Source organism: Boleophthalmus pectinirostris, unplaced genomic scaffold (genome assembly GCF_026225935.1).
Source record: "Boleophthalmus pectinirostris isolate CB_2022bp ecotype Guang Dong unplaced genomic scaffold, ASM2622593v1 HiC_scaffold_10, whole genome shotgun sequence".
Classification (NCBI taxonomy): Eukaryota; Metazoa; Chordata; class Actinopteri; order Gobiiformes; family Gobiidae; genus Boleophthalmus; species Boleophthalmus pectinirostris.
Window position 1 is genome coordinate 9,365,905 of NW_026570971.1, and position 15,542 is coordinate 9,381,446.

The following is a 15,542-nucleotide window of genomic DNA, read 5'->3' on the forward strand; positions in this document are numbered from 1 at the left end:
TTTTGTGACTTGTGGCCTGACTTTTGTACTGCATACATACTAAAACAGAACTAAAACGGGACTGAACCAAGTTATCCTTTTTTTCCATTATTCATTTAAACACTAAATCAAAAACTGAAAAGAAGAATCATTATCCGTTTTTTCATTTTGATTTTGGAGACAAATAATGAAGAAAACTGTTGTTTTTTCATTTACTTATTTTTGGTTTTATCTTGAAAAACAAATGAACGAATGATACACGGTTTGTGAATCCGTGTGTCATTCGTTCATTTGTTTTTCAGTATCAGTCAGTGCACACTCCTCTGCTCAGTCTGATGTGGCATCACTTTTTCTTTCTGTTGTTTCAGGCTGAAGACGGTCCGTGCTCAGTGTCCTCTGTGAGGAATCAAAACTCTACAGTTGCTGTTTTTAACAATAAATTGTAAATATTGTACAATAAAGTGTTGGTGCTGTTGCTTTATTTCATGTTACATACAGTTTGTTCTCTCAAAATATGTCAAATATCAAATTGGCCAAAATCATCTCAAGTCTATATGAGACTCACATTCTTAAGTGCAGATCATTTAGGCTGACAAGCAGCATTTAAGTATTTTCTATTGGCATGATTAAAGAGCTGCTGCAATATACTCATGTTTATCAGGCAGCTTAGGTATTTTTCACTGAAAATGAAGGTGCTGCATCCAAACATGGATCCTATGATCATAAAACAGCCTGTGTCCTGATAAAGGCTTAAAGCCTGAAGTGTCCGTGCTGTTCATAGTCTGTGCATGTAAATATTGTTCTTTCTGCTCTGTGTGAAGCACACACTTTATTCTCATGTCTGTGAAACGTTCACAGAGACACTGACACTGTCACGAAAATTAAACCTATGAAATTTATAAAGGTTTATATTATTGAGCTGAGGCTTTATAAACTTCTAAAATGCACTGGCATGTGACAAACTGCACAGAGTCTCTGTGACAGAGGGCATGGAAATATATATAGATAGAAAGCAGACAGAGAGATAGACAGACCGATGGATGGATGGATCTGCGTTAGAGAGACAGAACAACGTTTCCCACAAAAAATTGTCAAGGCGGTGCTGCCGAAAAAGTGAGGAGGAGAGATTCTTTGCACGGAGAAGAAGTAAGGAGCGGGGGGATGACCGGAGTTTTGCAGGAGTCACGTGGAGGAACGTACTGAAGGCGACGCTTTAACTATAAAGTGCTACGGGAAACACTGGGTAGATACACAGATAGATACCTTGGGACAGTTGTCATGGTGATTCCCTCCAGGTGGGCGTGGTCACGTGAGCACAGATGTATGCTGGGTTCTTTAAAAATGGCGCTCACCTGCACAGGTAAGGGACCTGTCACCTGGTGACGTGGCACCGAGGAGCCGAGCCAACTCGTTTTGTTCATCGACAGCTTCACGTAAGTCACTCTTGACGTCACTTCAAACGCTGTTTTATGTCAGAGGAAGCTCCGCTCACGGCCGCGCGCCGTTTTTAGCAACAAAGAAAGAAAAGGCGGAGTGGAAGCGCAGGACCCGCGCAATTCAGGAAAAACGCGCCAAAACTGCAGCGGCACCCAGATCACAACCAGCACGACAAACACCACGACAAACACCACGACAACACGACACCACACAACACCACGACAAACACACGAAACCAGCACACAAACACCACGACAAAACACCACGACAAACAGCACGACAAACACCACGACAAACAGCACGACAAACACGACCACGACAAACACGACACAACACAAAACAGCACGACAAACAGCACGACAAACACCACGACAACCAGCACGACAAACACCACGACAAACAGCACGACAAACAGCACGACAAACACCACGACAAACAGCACGACAAACAGCACGACAAACAGCACGACAAACACCACGACAAACACCACGACAAACACCACGACAAACAGCATGGAGGAGTCCAGGTGAGTCTTACGAGTCCAGGTGAGTCTTGTTTGTGGACACGGAATCATTATTGCGATAATAAATTGCTGTTCGTTTGTAAATGTTTGATGAATGAAGCTGCTGCTGGTGGTGTGTATTTTTCTCCGCGCTCTGATTTACGTTTCTGTAATGTGCAAAGTGAACCGAAATAAATAAAGCGATGATGTGTTGAGTTTCAAATGACGCTTTCGTTGAAAAGAAAAATTCACTCTGTGGATGTGTTTTAAATGATGGCTCACTGAAAAAGGTGCATTATAAAGGGAAACATGAAGGTGCGGCCTTGTGTCCTGAAACTGTCTGGTAAAAGGAAACTTACAGAAAGACCTTTTCTGAAAACAAATGCAAAAGGCTTTGTCAGTAAAATGAAGGAAACTATGCCACAAATGAAACTCATGAAACAAAAGCAAAACGTGTCTCAAATAAAATCTCTCTGTATTTTGATGTGTGAAAATGTCATTATGTCTTTATCACAAAGGGTGAAACCGTGTGGAAAAAATATATTTTTCAAACTTAACAAATTGCAATGAAAAGGTTTACCTGTACACCAAGCTTGGGTCAATGAACTGGAACACAATGACTCAGAATTATATTAAATGAATGGTACATTTGTGGGAATTAAATGATCACTTTCCAAACATGGATGATATAAGGATGGTACAAGACCTGCCGTAAAATGCTCAAACATGCAAATTTAAACAAGTGCAATACAAAAAGTGGAAGGTGTCATCAAAGGTTTCAAATGGGATGAGAACCTACTTGGAAAATAAAAATCTCTCATCTATCCTGGAAATATAAAACCGTACGCAAATGCATCCAACTGTACAATGGTCATGTGTAACCCTCAAATCCTAAAACATCTATTCTTTCTTATTATTCTTTACCTTGTGTCCTCTCAAAACGAGATCTGAATACTAAGGATTTTAACGGCTCAGATTTGGGCCTAAACTGGTTTAAATGTGTCAGATTCGACGCACACTTTTAGGGAGACTGTGTGGTCTCTTGTGGGTTGATCTGGTCTAAATGTGGACTGCGTTTTAATGTTTCATTTCCACAGGTGGCACTTGGTTTTGGGTCCTTGTATTGCGTTTTGTGCAGGTTTGGGGTGATTGGTAATAGTAAAACTGAAACAAGTGCATAATTAAGGAAAATTGTTATGCACTCAGACCACCTTGCTGGAAGAGTTTATCTGAACTCTGTGTTTTGGGTTGAGTCAACTTTCCCCCCCAAAACCCAAAGGTGAATCAAAAATTGTTTTGCTGAAATACACTAGTAGTTTGAAATTTTGTTTCTAACTTTTCCTTTGTGTTTGCAGGTTTGGGTGGTGTTCTTTAACCCTTCTATAGGTATCAGTTTATTATTATTATTTATATTATTATCATTGTTAATTAGTTCATAGTTAATCTAAGTTAAATCTACTTCATGTCTTGCAACTGCGAGACATGAAAATCATCTGCGACAACTGTAGCAGATGTTAGTTTATTTTATTTGAAAACAGCTAAAGCCAAAACATGTCTGCCTTGTGTTACTGACTAACCCTGGAGTTTTCAGGTTTTAGGTTGGTGTCTAACCCTTTTACAGCAGCTCTGTGATATCTACGACTGCTATAGAAGCTAAAGAGTGAAAAATTAACCTTTGGCTCCATCTAAAGCTTAAAAGGACCCAAGAACTAAGAAGAAGAATGGAAAATCTTATATCAGAGGCTCTGCTCCAAATATGGACTGAATGAAAGAACTGATCCAGAGCACCTTGCTGGAAGAGTTTACCTAAACTCTGTTTTGGGTTGGGTTGGGCTTCAGTCAACTTTCCCCCAAAGGCCCAAAGGTGAATTTAAAACTGTTTTGCTGAAATACACTAGTATTTTGTCATTTTGTTTCTAACTTTTCCTTTGTGTTTGCAGGTTTGGGTGGTGTCCTCTAACCCTTCTACAGGTATCAAGTTATTATTATTATCATTGTTAAATAGTTCATAGTTGATCTAAGCTACTTGTAAATCTACTTCATGTCTTGCAAATGTGAGACATGAAAATCATCTGCGACAACTGTTGCAGATGTTAGTTTATTTTATTTGAAAACAGCTAAAGCTAAAACATGTCTGCCTTGTGTTACTGACTAACCCTGGAGTTTTCAGGTTGGAGAAAGCCACATCGTTTTAAAACCTGATCATTTGGAATAATCGTAAGGTACAGTATATTTTAGTAGGGATTTTTTGAGGGAAATTCTCCCTCTACATTTGACCCATTCATCATCAACAAAGTGCTGCTGGGGCAGCCTGTCGGGAGCAGTGAGCTGCTGCCATACACCTGTGCAGATTCTGCACACAAATGAACCTTCTTGCTGTGAGTGAGTGCTCACTCACTCATCTTGACTTGAGTCTTGGTTCAAGGGTTGAGGCCCTTGTGTTCTGTCACTTTTTTGTGGTCTGAATGTAATAGTTCTGACCCTTTGACCTTGGGTTTGTGACCCACATAATCTTACAGGTTTCACTGCTTTTATTGGTCTGTTCATGCAGACTTTCACTCAGGTAGGTGACATTTCTGTGCGAATCATCTCAAAACAAGACCTGAATATGCTGAGGATTTGGGTCTAAACTGGTCCAAAAGTGGGCCATATTCTAAACGGCTCACTTTTATGGAGACTGCTGGTCTCTATTGGTCTTATCTGGTCTAAATGTGGAGTGGGCCAGATTAAATGTTTACAACATAATTTCCACAGGTTGCACTTGGGCCCTTGTGTGTTTTTGGTGTGTGTCTGGACTGGTCTAAATATGGGCCAGATTTAAACAGGCTGGTAAAACATGTTATGGTTTGGTGAAACTGATATTACTTATTGTAAACTAACCCTTCAGCAGTTTCATTTGGAGTTAAAAAGGTCTGAAAACTGACTTAAGATTTGGTTGTGTGTATGTTTTATATTTGGTTTGGTCTGAACTGGTCTAAACATGGGCCAGATTTGGACTGGTTTATAGAGTCTGATGGCTCTGGTCCTAACCCTGACACTAAACTGAAAGTGTAATAATCGTATCCTAATCCAACTCTTCCACAGGTTTGCACAGGGTCTGTTTGTTTGAAATACGTTGACATTTCTGTTTAAACATTGTCTTAACTTTACAGGTTTAAAGGTTAAATCTCATATTAATATTTCCATGTGTGTGTTGTAAAATAGTTTCGGGCTTGTCTTGTGAAATGACAGTTCTAACCCTAACTCTTCTGACTCTTCTCGTTGCAGCTCTAAACTGTTTTACTAAACTTTTAAACTAGTCTTTACAGGTCCAGAGGCTGCTGCTGTTTACTGTGAGTATGTCTGCACGCACTTACTAACACACTAACTCTGTACGAACACGGGCGGTGGGTCTAATCCAGCCACAGGGGGCGCTGTGTGTGTCCCTCTGTGCCAGTCCCCAGCCTGGATAAATGGAGAGGGTTGCTTTGGCGTAAAACCTGCCTCTTTTAGCCCCATCTCAAAGTGTGTCTTGCAGCTTTTTCTAATTATTTTTTACTTGGTTTGGTGATATTTACTTTTGGTGAATATTTTAACATAGTTTAACATACATTTTGTGTTATTTTCTGGACTAAAATTGAAAAGAAAAGCACACAAATAAAGGACGTAGTGGTTCTAAAAAGGAATATGTGTGTTATCAAAACTTTCAAATGAAAGGGCAAACTTATGAGTGATAAAAGTTTAGTCATGAATATATGTGTATGTTTATACATACATACATACATATATACATGTATTCATATGAAAAGGTATTATGACCAACTGATTAATTTTTGACATTCCATCTGTTAACAGTAACATTGTATTATTAAGAGTGTAATTATTATGTACGTATATGTGTGTATGTATGTATATCTGTTTGTTTTTTTTACTTGCATTTTTTCCATGTGGTTGGCTTTTTATGTATATATGTATATGTGTGTGTTTATATATATATATATATATATATATATGTGTGTATGTATGTATGTATGTATGTATGTGTATGTATGTGTGTGTGTGTGTGTGTGTATAGGGATGTATCTATGTATGTAGATGGATACGTATGCGTATGTGTATATATGAGTGTCTAGGTATAATATGTATTGCTTGGTTGGGGGGTGGGAAGGACAAAGACAACTTATTACTTTATTACTTTGCTTTAATTTAAAAAAAAAACTACTTTCAAATGCAAAAATAAGACATGCATCACGAATGTCGGACTTCCAGTCATCGTGCAATGCATACTGGGAAGGATCCTCAGAAAAAGTGAGCCTCAAACCGCCATGTTTGATTTCACAGTGGGATGCGTCTATTGTCAAAGCTGATCTTTTCAAGTCTTTTGAACCATATCGCTTTTGTTTCTGGTTCTGATATTGTCAAATTTTGGTTATGGGGTTCAGACGTCGTAATTGTGTGGTTGTTGGATGTCCTAACAGTGGAAAACGGGCTTCGGAAGTTTGCGAACTCCATAAATGCAAAAGGGAATCAGATCTGTGTGACTGCAAACCTCCATTCAAACTGTTTCCCTTCCCAACGGAATTGAAAAATAGTGAACGGTGAAGGTGATGGGCAGGACTGATACACAGGAAGGACGAAAAAGGAAAATTTTGCTGCCTAAGAATCATCCTGAGTTTGCAGTGAACATTTTGTGTTCTCTGGAGGAGGGTGTCCCAGGTGTGTGAAAGGAGGAACGCTCCGTCATCAAAATTGAAGCTGTCTGTGCCTCGTTTCCTGATTTCACTGACCTCCCTGATCCAGCGTTTGGATTTGTTGTTTTCAGATCCAATGACCTGAGGCCTGTCCTAATCCAGAATGTGGTTATTTCATTTACAGTGCTCTGAAATGGCGGAGTTTAGGTTTTCCTGCTCTGCTTTGTCTTTTTGTATTCTGGTGAGTCTCCCTGATGTTTCCTTCCCGCACTCGTTTAGGGTGCCAACCCCGTCACTGTGCCCCAGAGGTAGTTTGTGTCCCTCGTTGTGCTCAGTCTGTATTTCACCTTCCTCCGTCGCTCCTGTGTGCCCTCTCAGATGAACTTTGAGACTCAAACTGGAGGTAAATCCTGTTTTACAGACTGAACAGATGTAAGGTTTCTCTCGCTCATGTGCTCTTATGATACCTGAGGCTGGAAGAATGAGAAAAGGCTTTTTTACACCTTGAGTAGCTGAATGGTTTCTCTCCTTTGTGCACTCTCATGTGATCTTGAAGAGAGATTTTTTGACTAAACGTTTTCTTACAGACTGAACAGCTGAATGTTTTCTCCCCTGTGTGCATACACGTACTGTGAGATAACTTTTGCGGTTAAACATTTTCTGACACACTGAACAGCTGAATGGTTTTTCGCCTGTATTCTCATGTGTACTTTAAGCTTTGAACAATAGTAAAATGTTTTCTTACAGACTGAACAGCTGTAAGGTTTGTCTTCTGTGTCCTCTGCATGATCATTCTTTGGAATAAATTCCTTCTCACTGTAGCTGACTTTTTTTTTGAACTGCGTGTGATCTCAAGTGTGTTTCGAGAGTATACTGATGGCTAAATGTTTTCGTACACACTGAACAGCTGAATGGTTTCTCACCTGTGTGTATTCTCATGTGAGACCCAAGTGTTGAATTTCTGCAAAATGTTGTCATACAGACTGAACAACTGTAAGGTTTGTCTCCTGTGTGTTTTCTCATGTGCACCACGAGGTCACTGTTTTTAGTATATGTTTTTTAACAGACTGAACAGCTGAATGGTTTCTCACCTGTGTGTATTCTCATGTGCGTTCGAAGTGTTGAATTTCTGTAAAAAGATTTCTTACAGACTGAACAGCTGTAAGGTTTTTCTCCTGTGTGTGTGTCCTCATGTGTGCTATAAGGTCACCATTTCGGGATATGTTCTTGTACAGACTGAACAGCTGATTGGTTTTCCATCTGTATGTTTTCTCCTGTGTACTCGAAGTGTTGAACGTTGGCAAAATGTTTTCGTACAGACTGAACAGCTGTAAGGGTTGTCTCCTGTGTATCTTTTCATGTGTCTGTTTGAATCATATTTAGTCCCAAATCTCTTTTTACAGTTATAGCACTGGTGCTTCTTCTCTTTAGCTCCTTCAGCTGTTCCTGACATGTCTCCATTCTTCACAGTGACTAGACCTACGTCCTGTGCAGCGCTGCTTCTGGCTCTGATCTGGACGTGGTCGTAGTATTCTCCTTCAGCCTCTGTGTCCATGTGTGCATCTGAACAGCTGAGTGGAGCTGTCCAGTCTTCATCACTGTCCGTGTCATAGGAGTGCTCCAGGTCCTCTTCAGTCTCTGAGGGGGCATGCAGCTCTGGGCTCTTGTCTCTCCGTGTTTCCTCTTTTTTTAACTCAATTTGTTGAAGCAGTGAGGACTCTTCTGTCTTCACACACACAGCACTGGACTCAGGTACACACCTGGAAATAAACCACAAACATGAGGGTCACATGAAGTTACGCCTGTATGCTTTGCTTGCCTCATTTACTTTCCATTTATTTTCTTCTACTTGGCTGGACTGTGGAGAGAGCAGAGTGACACACACTTCCTCCACCTCGTCCGGAGGAAACAGTCCCTCCAGCCCAGGGTTGCCAGATGAGTTATTGATTTTAAAATAATCCTTTTGAAAATCCTGAATTTCGGTGACAAATTTTCGCTCTCTGGAGCTTCTATTTTTATAGGCCAGCAGTAACAATGATATTGTTTTAGTTTCTCATGATCAGAACTCTGACCTTAAGAAACTACAGCGTAATTACTAAAATCCTACTGACACAATCGTAAAAGGACATTTACTTCAAGTCGAATAGTATCTGAAGTCCCTCAAGCATTACAAACCTGGCCATTCAGACTACAGACTGCTCAGATGCGGTCAGGCCTACTTCTCCCACATGGGTCAGTCAGCTTGTTTATAGCAATTTTGGGTTTCTTTTTGAAAATTCGGTTGCAAATTTTGACACAAGTTTCATATCATTTTTTGTCTTTTTCCTGAGCAGCACTAGACTTATCACAATAATCACTCTGCAGACACTTATCATTCAATATGAAAGATTGAACTATATATTTTGACGCTCAGTATTTATCGTGTGTATTATTTGTTTGTAAAAGCTGGGAGATTTGGATTTTTAAAAATATTTTTGGTGTAACATGAAAGGTTGGATCTATATGGGTAATTTTTGCTTCTTTCTTTTACTTATTTGTTGCAGTTCAGGCAACTTAATCACACTGTCAATCCATTGTGCTTCAAAAAGTGTTACCGTGACAGGCCTAAGCAACACTTTACATCATGAAAGAGATTTTTTTTTTAGCATTTGTTTGCAGATAACAGACCCAGTGATGATGGGAATACAGACCAGAAGCAGTAAACTACACTTTATAATCATTTTTGTCATCTGCATAACTACTACAACTAAATCACGCCTTTAAAATGGTGTAAGTGTTTGAGGCTCAACTCACACTTGCAGCTGTTCTTCTTCTGGATTTCCTGCTTCAGACCTGGACCAGGACTCAGGGAGGGCATCTGGACACCTGCAGGAGACAAGAGACAAAACACAAGTCCAGGGATGTTTATGATGATGAAACTCCTGCACATTATAACACGCTAGATCAGAAAACTTTGCGATATAACCCCTTTTAAAACAGGCGCAGGTGTAATTTTAAATGTTTTATCATCGGATTATTAAAATTTTAATTGGTGACACCAATGCATCCAGTTTTGTCCTTGAAATGTGTCTGTCTGCCGTGGCACTGAACACGTAGTCTTAAGATCAGCGTCTGTAGTAGAGCTGGGTATCATTAAGAAGTTGCCGATACGATACAGTATCTCGATACGGTGAGCTTTCGGTTCGATATAATATACTTCAAATTGATTCGATACGGTTCAATATGTAATATAGTGATCCGATATGGCGGATTTTAGGTTTTCCTGTTCTGCTTTATCTTTTTGTGTTCTGGTGAGTCTCCCTGATGTTTCTTTTTCACATTCCTTTTGGTGTTTTGGTGTTTAAAACTTCCTTAAACATAACACTTGAGTCACAACACAACAGCACTTTAGCCCGATCCGCTTTATCCCGCGTTTTAGCATCCGCCCCCAAAAAGGTCAGGAGCTGCTGTCGTCATAGTAACACTTGTTGACTGGGCCATCTCCTAGCAACGGGATGAGGAGTGATGTCAGTGGAAAGCCGTAGCGTGGAAAGCTATTTTCCTCCGCTGACAGAACGATGTCACTTCTCTGTACGGGCGGAGGGGAGGAGCGTCTATATTCTACCCCGGCTCTCCTGTGGTGACGGAACAAAGGGATTAAACACCAAAATAGCACCGAAACACAATGAATCATCTGACAATTATAGCTGCAGTTAGAGGCTGCGCTCACACTCAGAATTTCCCAAAAAATCTAAAACTATGGCTGGTCAGAAATATTCAGATGTAGATTCAAAATAATAATTCAGTATTTCAATACATCCAATTCTGAACAAAGCAGTTGTAGGAAGATTTCTGAACTGTATAAACTAATTGTCAAGTGCTCACAAAAAATTTTACCTATTGAGCAGCTGTGGAAAACTGAATTGAGGGCTCACTCCGAGTGGGACTGGAACCATATTTGGTCCAACATTTCGCTTCAATCCCGATCACCAGATGATTCATTACAAAATTATTCACAGAGCTTATTTATATCCAAAAAGATTACATCATTCATCAATGAAAACAAAAGAGAATCCACACTTTGATTTCTACATATGGTCTGGGAGAGCCCTGAGGTGGCACAATTTTGGGAAAATGTCACAATGACAAATGAACACGAATTTCTTTTGCTCGACGAGTTTTTTTTTTTTGCTAGACGACATGTCCAAACTAAATCTGACAATTAATGACCGTCGTCTATCACTAGCAGGTTTTACAGCTGCCAAAAGATTTTAATACTTTCGGAAATCAGTTCAACCTCTGACTGTGAGAGAATGGCTCTTATCTTACGGAGAAATCATTCAGCTGGAGCCTTGTGCTGCTCGAATGCTTGGAACAAAAGGCAAAAACATTTCTTGCTGGTCCAATCGACTGACCAAATTGAGATCTGAATGTATTGTACAGTTATTGTATAGTTGTATGTTACTTGAAGACCTTTATTCTCATATATGTTCATAGAATGTACACAGTATATATACTCTTAGTTAATTCTTTATGTATGGTACATAATAAGTATGCATAATGCAATTTCTGCTGATGATGAACAGAGGAAATTGCAATCGTTTTGTAAAGAGGGAATTTAAACCTGGCTGTCTTTTTAAAATTTATTTTGAATTAATTAAATACAAATCAAAACAGTAGTTCGTTCATCTTGAGCAGTCTCCACAGAGCAAATTGTACCTTCATATTTCCCATTTGAACTTTTGTCTTAAAGTTTGAGGTAAATCCTGCATTACATACTGAACAGCTGTAAGTTTTCCTGCACGCATTTCTTCTCTTGTGATATTTTGAGGTTAGAAGAACAAGTAAAAGTTTGTTTACAGATTGAACAGCTGTAAGGTTTCTCTCCTGTGTGACATTTCAGATGATTTTGCAGATTAGAGTTTGAAGTAAAACCTGCGCGACAGACTGAATAGTTGCAAAGCTGTAAAGCCGAATGTGTTTTTAGTTGTGTGTAGCTTTCTGGCGTCTTTTTACAGACTGAACAGCTGATTGTTTTTTTTTTTGTTTTTGTTTTTTTGTTGTTTTTTTTTTACTTCTATGCATTTTCTTACAGATAGAACAGCTGGAAGGTTTCTTGCCTGTGTGTTTTCTCAGGATATTTGAGTGCAGAGAAAGAATAAAAGCTTTTTCACAGGTTGAACAGCTGAATGTTTTTTTTCGATTGTCTGTATACTTTTGTGTGCTTCAAGACTATTCCTTTTGCTAAAAGTTTTCTTTCGTGTGTACTTCATGAGGATAACTTTGGATAAATTATTTTTATACACTAAACAGCTGAATGGTTTTTCACCCATATGCGTTTTCATGTGTCTACTAAGATTACCTCTTTCTCTAAATGTTTTCTTACAAACTGAACAGCAGTATGATTCTCCCGTGTGTGTGTTTTCTCAAGACATTTGAGTCTAGAGAAATGAGTAAAAGCTTTCTTGCAGATTGAACAGCTGAATGTTTTTCATCTGTATGCATTTTCTTGTAAGCTTCAAGAGCATTTTTATATCTATACAATTTCATACAGAGTGAACAGCTGAATGTTTTTTCACCTTCTAACAACCAATAAAGTTATTACATTATTGGCAATTATTATGTTATCGTCACTACACACCTGTATGCATTCTTTTGTGAGCTTCAAAGAGTGTTTTTTGGCTATACGACTTTATGCAGCGTGAACAACCAAATGTTTTTTTTTACCTCTGTGTACTCTCATGTGTTCTTCAATATGAATTTTTGGGGTGAACATTTTCTCACAGACTGGATAGCCATATTTTTTTCACCTGTATGTAGTCTTATATGTACTTTAAGATTACTTTTTTCGTCTAAATGTTTTCTTACAGATTGAACAGCTGAAAGGTTTTCCACCTGTATTCTCATGTGTGTTAAAAGTTTCAAACTATGGCACATATACACGTATACTGACGTTATGTATATATATTTTTTTTTTTCTTTATTACATTATTTATTAAGCTGTGAATCCACAAATTAATTCATAATGGGTGTCATAGTTGGCATAGCACCTGCCTTTCAACCAGAGGGTATAACCAGTCAGAATCTCAGCCAGACCACATGTTGACGTTGTGTCTCTTGGCAAAACACTGACATCACCCATTCCAGTCACAGTACACAGGGACATGTCATTTTTATCTTTGCACATCTTTGTGAAATGTGTCAGTGTGAACGGTCTAAACAGAAGAACACTAAAAATAACCTGGACTGTGACCGCAATTAAGTTCATATGTTGTAATTAACAAACAGAAAAACTCTCTGTTCCACCTTGTGATGTCATATGGTAATACAGGAAGTGCTCAACTGTGTTTTTAAACTCCACACACCTTCACTAGAATCATTTGGATCATTTCAGCCCTGGATTTGCCAGTCTCTGCTGAAGGTAGCCGTTAACTTGAAAACTACCATGACATCACAAGGTGGAACAGAGCATTTTGAGCATTGGAGATGTAGACAGACTAATAATAAAGGGTTAATCAAACAAAACACAACCCCAGGTCTGTTTTTGATGAGGTAACAGCTTTATAACATGGCTTAAAGCTCACAAGAATCCATTTTGCGTAATATGGGACCTTTAAACCCAATAATACAGTGCCTATACAGTATACAGAGCGCCTTTCAAGACACCCAAAGCTCTTTACATTGCATTTTTCATTCACTCCACACTCATTTGTGTTAAGCAACAGTATATACTATGAGCTGTATTCACGCTTACGACACAAAACTGGAAGATGTTTGGAAACATGTGGATGACGACTTCCTTTGGGCTGTGTCTGACTCTGACAAAATCTGGGAAAATAGAGAAAATTACCTGGTTTTCTTCATCTTGATGTCATTGTATTCTTTTTGTTTTCCTTTTATAAATTGCTTATTAATTTGCGTAAAAGATGTCATTGTTGTGTTCCGTTATGTTTGGCAGATCAACAGTTCCAACCAGCTGCCTGTGAGTGACACTGAAGACGTGATTAGAGTCCTGTCCCTCAAGCTTTGGCAGGTTGTGAAGACGCTGCTGCTGCTGCTGCTGAATTCACGGTTTTATCACATGTCCAGTGTTGGTAACTACACTGGAAATCGTCAGCCGCATGTTTCCAAACGTCTTCCGGTAAACATGAATAGAGCCCATTGGACAGCTGCCCTTGGTCAGACTGATGGAAGCGACTTTGTGCCATCGGCCCCTCCCACCACCACTAACACACACACACTAGGCAATGTGGGTGAACTGTCTTTCTTAACAACAAAACAGCAGTTGAAATGACTGATTGTGATTAGCTGTTTGGTTTGTATGGCTGGTATAAGGTCCAAACATTTGTGTAGTCACAGATGGATGATTTGTGCACCTTGTTCCACATTTTAAAATGCCTCAAAAGTGAAATAAATCCACGAAGAGTGATCGAAGTGCAGTTAAAACTCTTTACTGAGTATTCACATATAACTGAGGACATACAAAACATACAAAAAGGAGGTCAAAAAACTGTTTAGCTCCACTCCACACTCCCATGGTGCACCTACAAAATAATATAAAAAAGAAAATAACTTTGGTAAACTTATGATTAACAGTAGCAATAATTAACTGAAAAAAAAATGTAAAATAGATCAAATTATTTTTAAGCAAATAATTAACAAATAATCATGTTAACCATTCAGAAAAACTATGCATTTTAAGTAAATAGTTAAGTTAAATCAAACAAAATAGGAATATTTATCTCAGTAATGAAAATACTACACAAATTATGAAACTGGGTCTGCCGCTGATCTAAAAATGCTCATTTTGTTTTCTTTTGTACATTAACTTCTTGGGTTCATTTTAAATACAGTACAGAAGGAGATGCGTTTATCTTGTTGACATTTTTCAGCTCTAAGCCGTCTTCAGAACTCTGTTGTCTTTAAAAACAACCCGGGAATTTACTGTATATTGCTTTATGTCTGTATGTGTTCATTCCTGTACAAAACATTCTCAGATTACATTACACCAGCAATAGGCCTGTGAGGTATTAGGTAACATTTTCACATTTCAGTTCTTGGTGGTGGTTCCTGGCAGTCACCATTCGATGCTCAAAGTAGGAACAGGGACCCAGGGACTTTATTTATGTACTGTACGTTGAAACAGAACTCTCAGTATTTCCACCAACCGTCGTAAATGAGAGTTCATGCTGTAACCTGGCACCAGAGTCTTTCTTGTGACTCCTTTGACTTTTCCTATGACAAATGCACATTTTAAAGCCGTTACAGACAGACGAGACCCGACTCTGTTTTCATCCACTGTCGCCGTGTGTACTCAAGCAAAGGGGGAGCTTACAGTGTGAGAGAATGTCTAATGTACGGAAGCCGAGAGGGGTCACAACAAACGCAAACGCCGCAACAAATACAAATGCGACAACACAACAAAAAGCCACAACAAACCAAAAAAAGCCACGAAGGAAATGACCGCGGGACTCTATTTTAATGCAAACGCCGCAACAAATACAAACGCCACAACACAAACGCATATGCCGTGACATGTTAAAAAGCCACAACACATCAAAAAGCCACAACAGAAGTGACCGCAGGACTCTATTTTCTGACTTTTCTGAAAAGTAAAGGAACAGAGAAGTTGGAAACATAAGTAAAAGTAATTTATTGTTTTTTCATTATTTGTTTCACATTGGTCCAAATGGGAGTAGGAAGATAATCGAACGCTGGGTAAGTCATGAGAAACTTCTGTCTGTAATCATGACAGTGCTGAGTGATGTCACATAGTACTTAAAACTACAGGGGTCACTGGAAGTACAGACAGAGTTTTTGACACAAAGCTGCAAATTCACCAAGTTTGTAGTTCAGTTCCACTTTACTGCAGGTAAGGAGCATATGCCAGTCCTGTGTGGATTTAAATGCAGCTCTATCTCCATCTAGAGGCTTCAAGTGACAGTGTTTAAATATGTTTGTAATTGAAATAATTG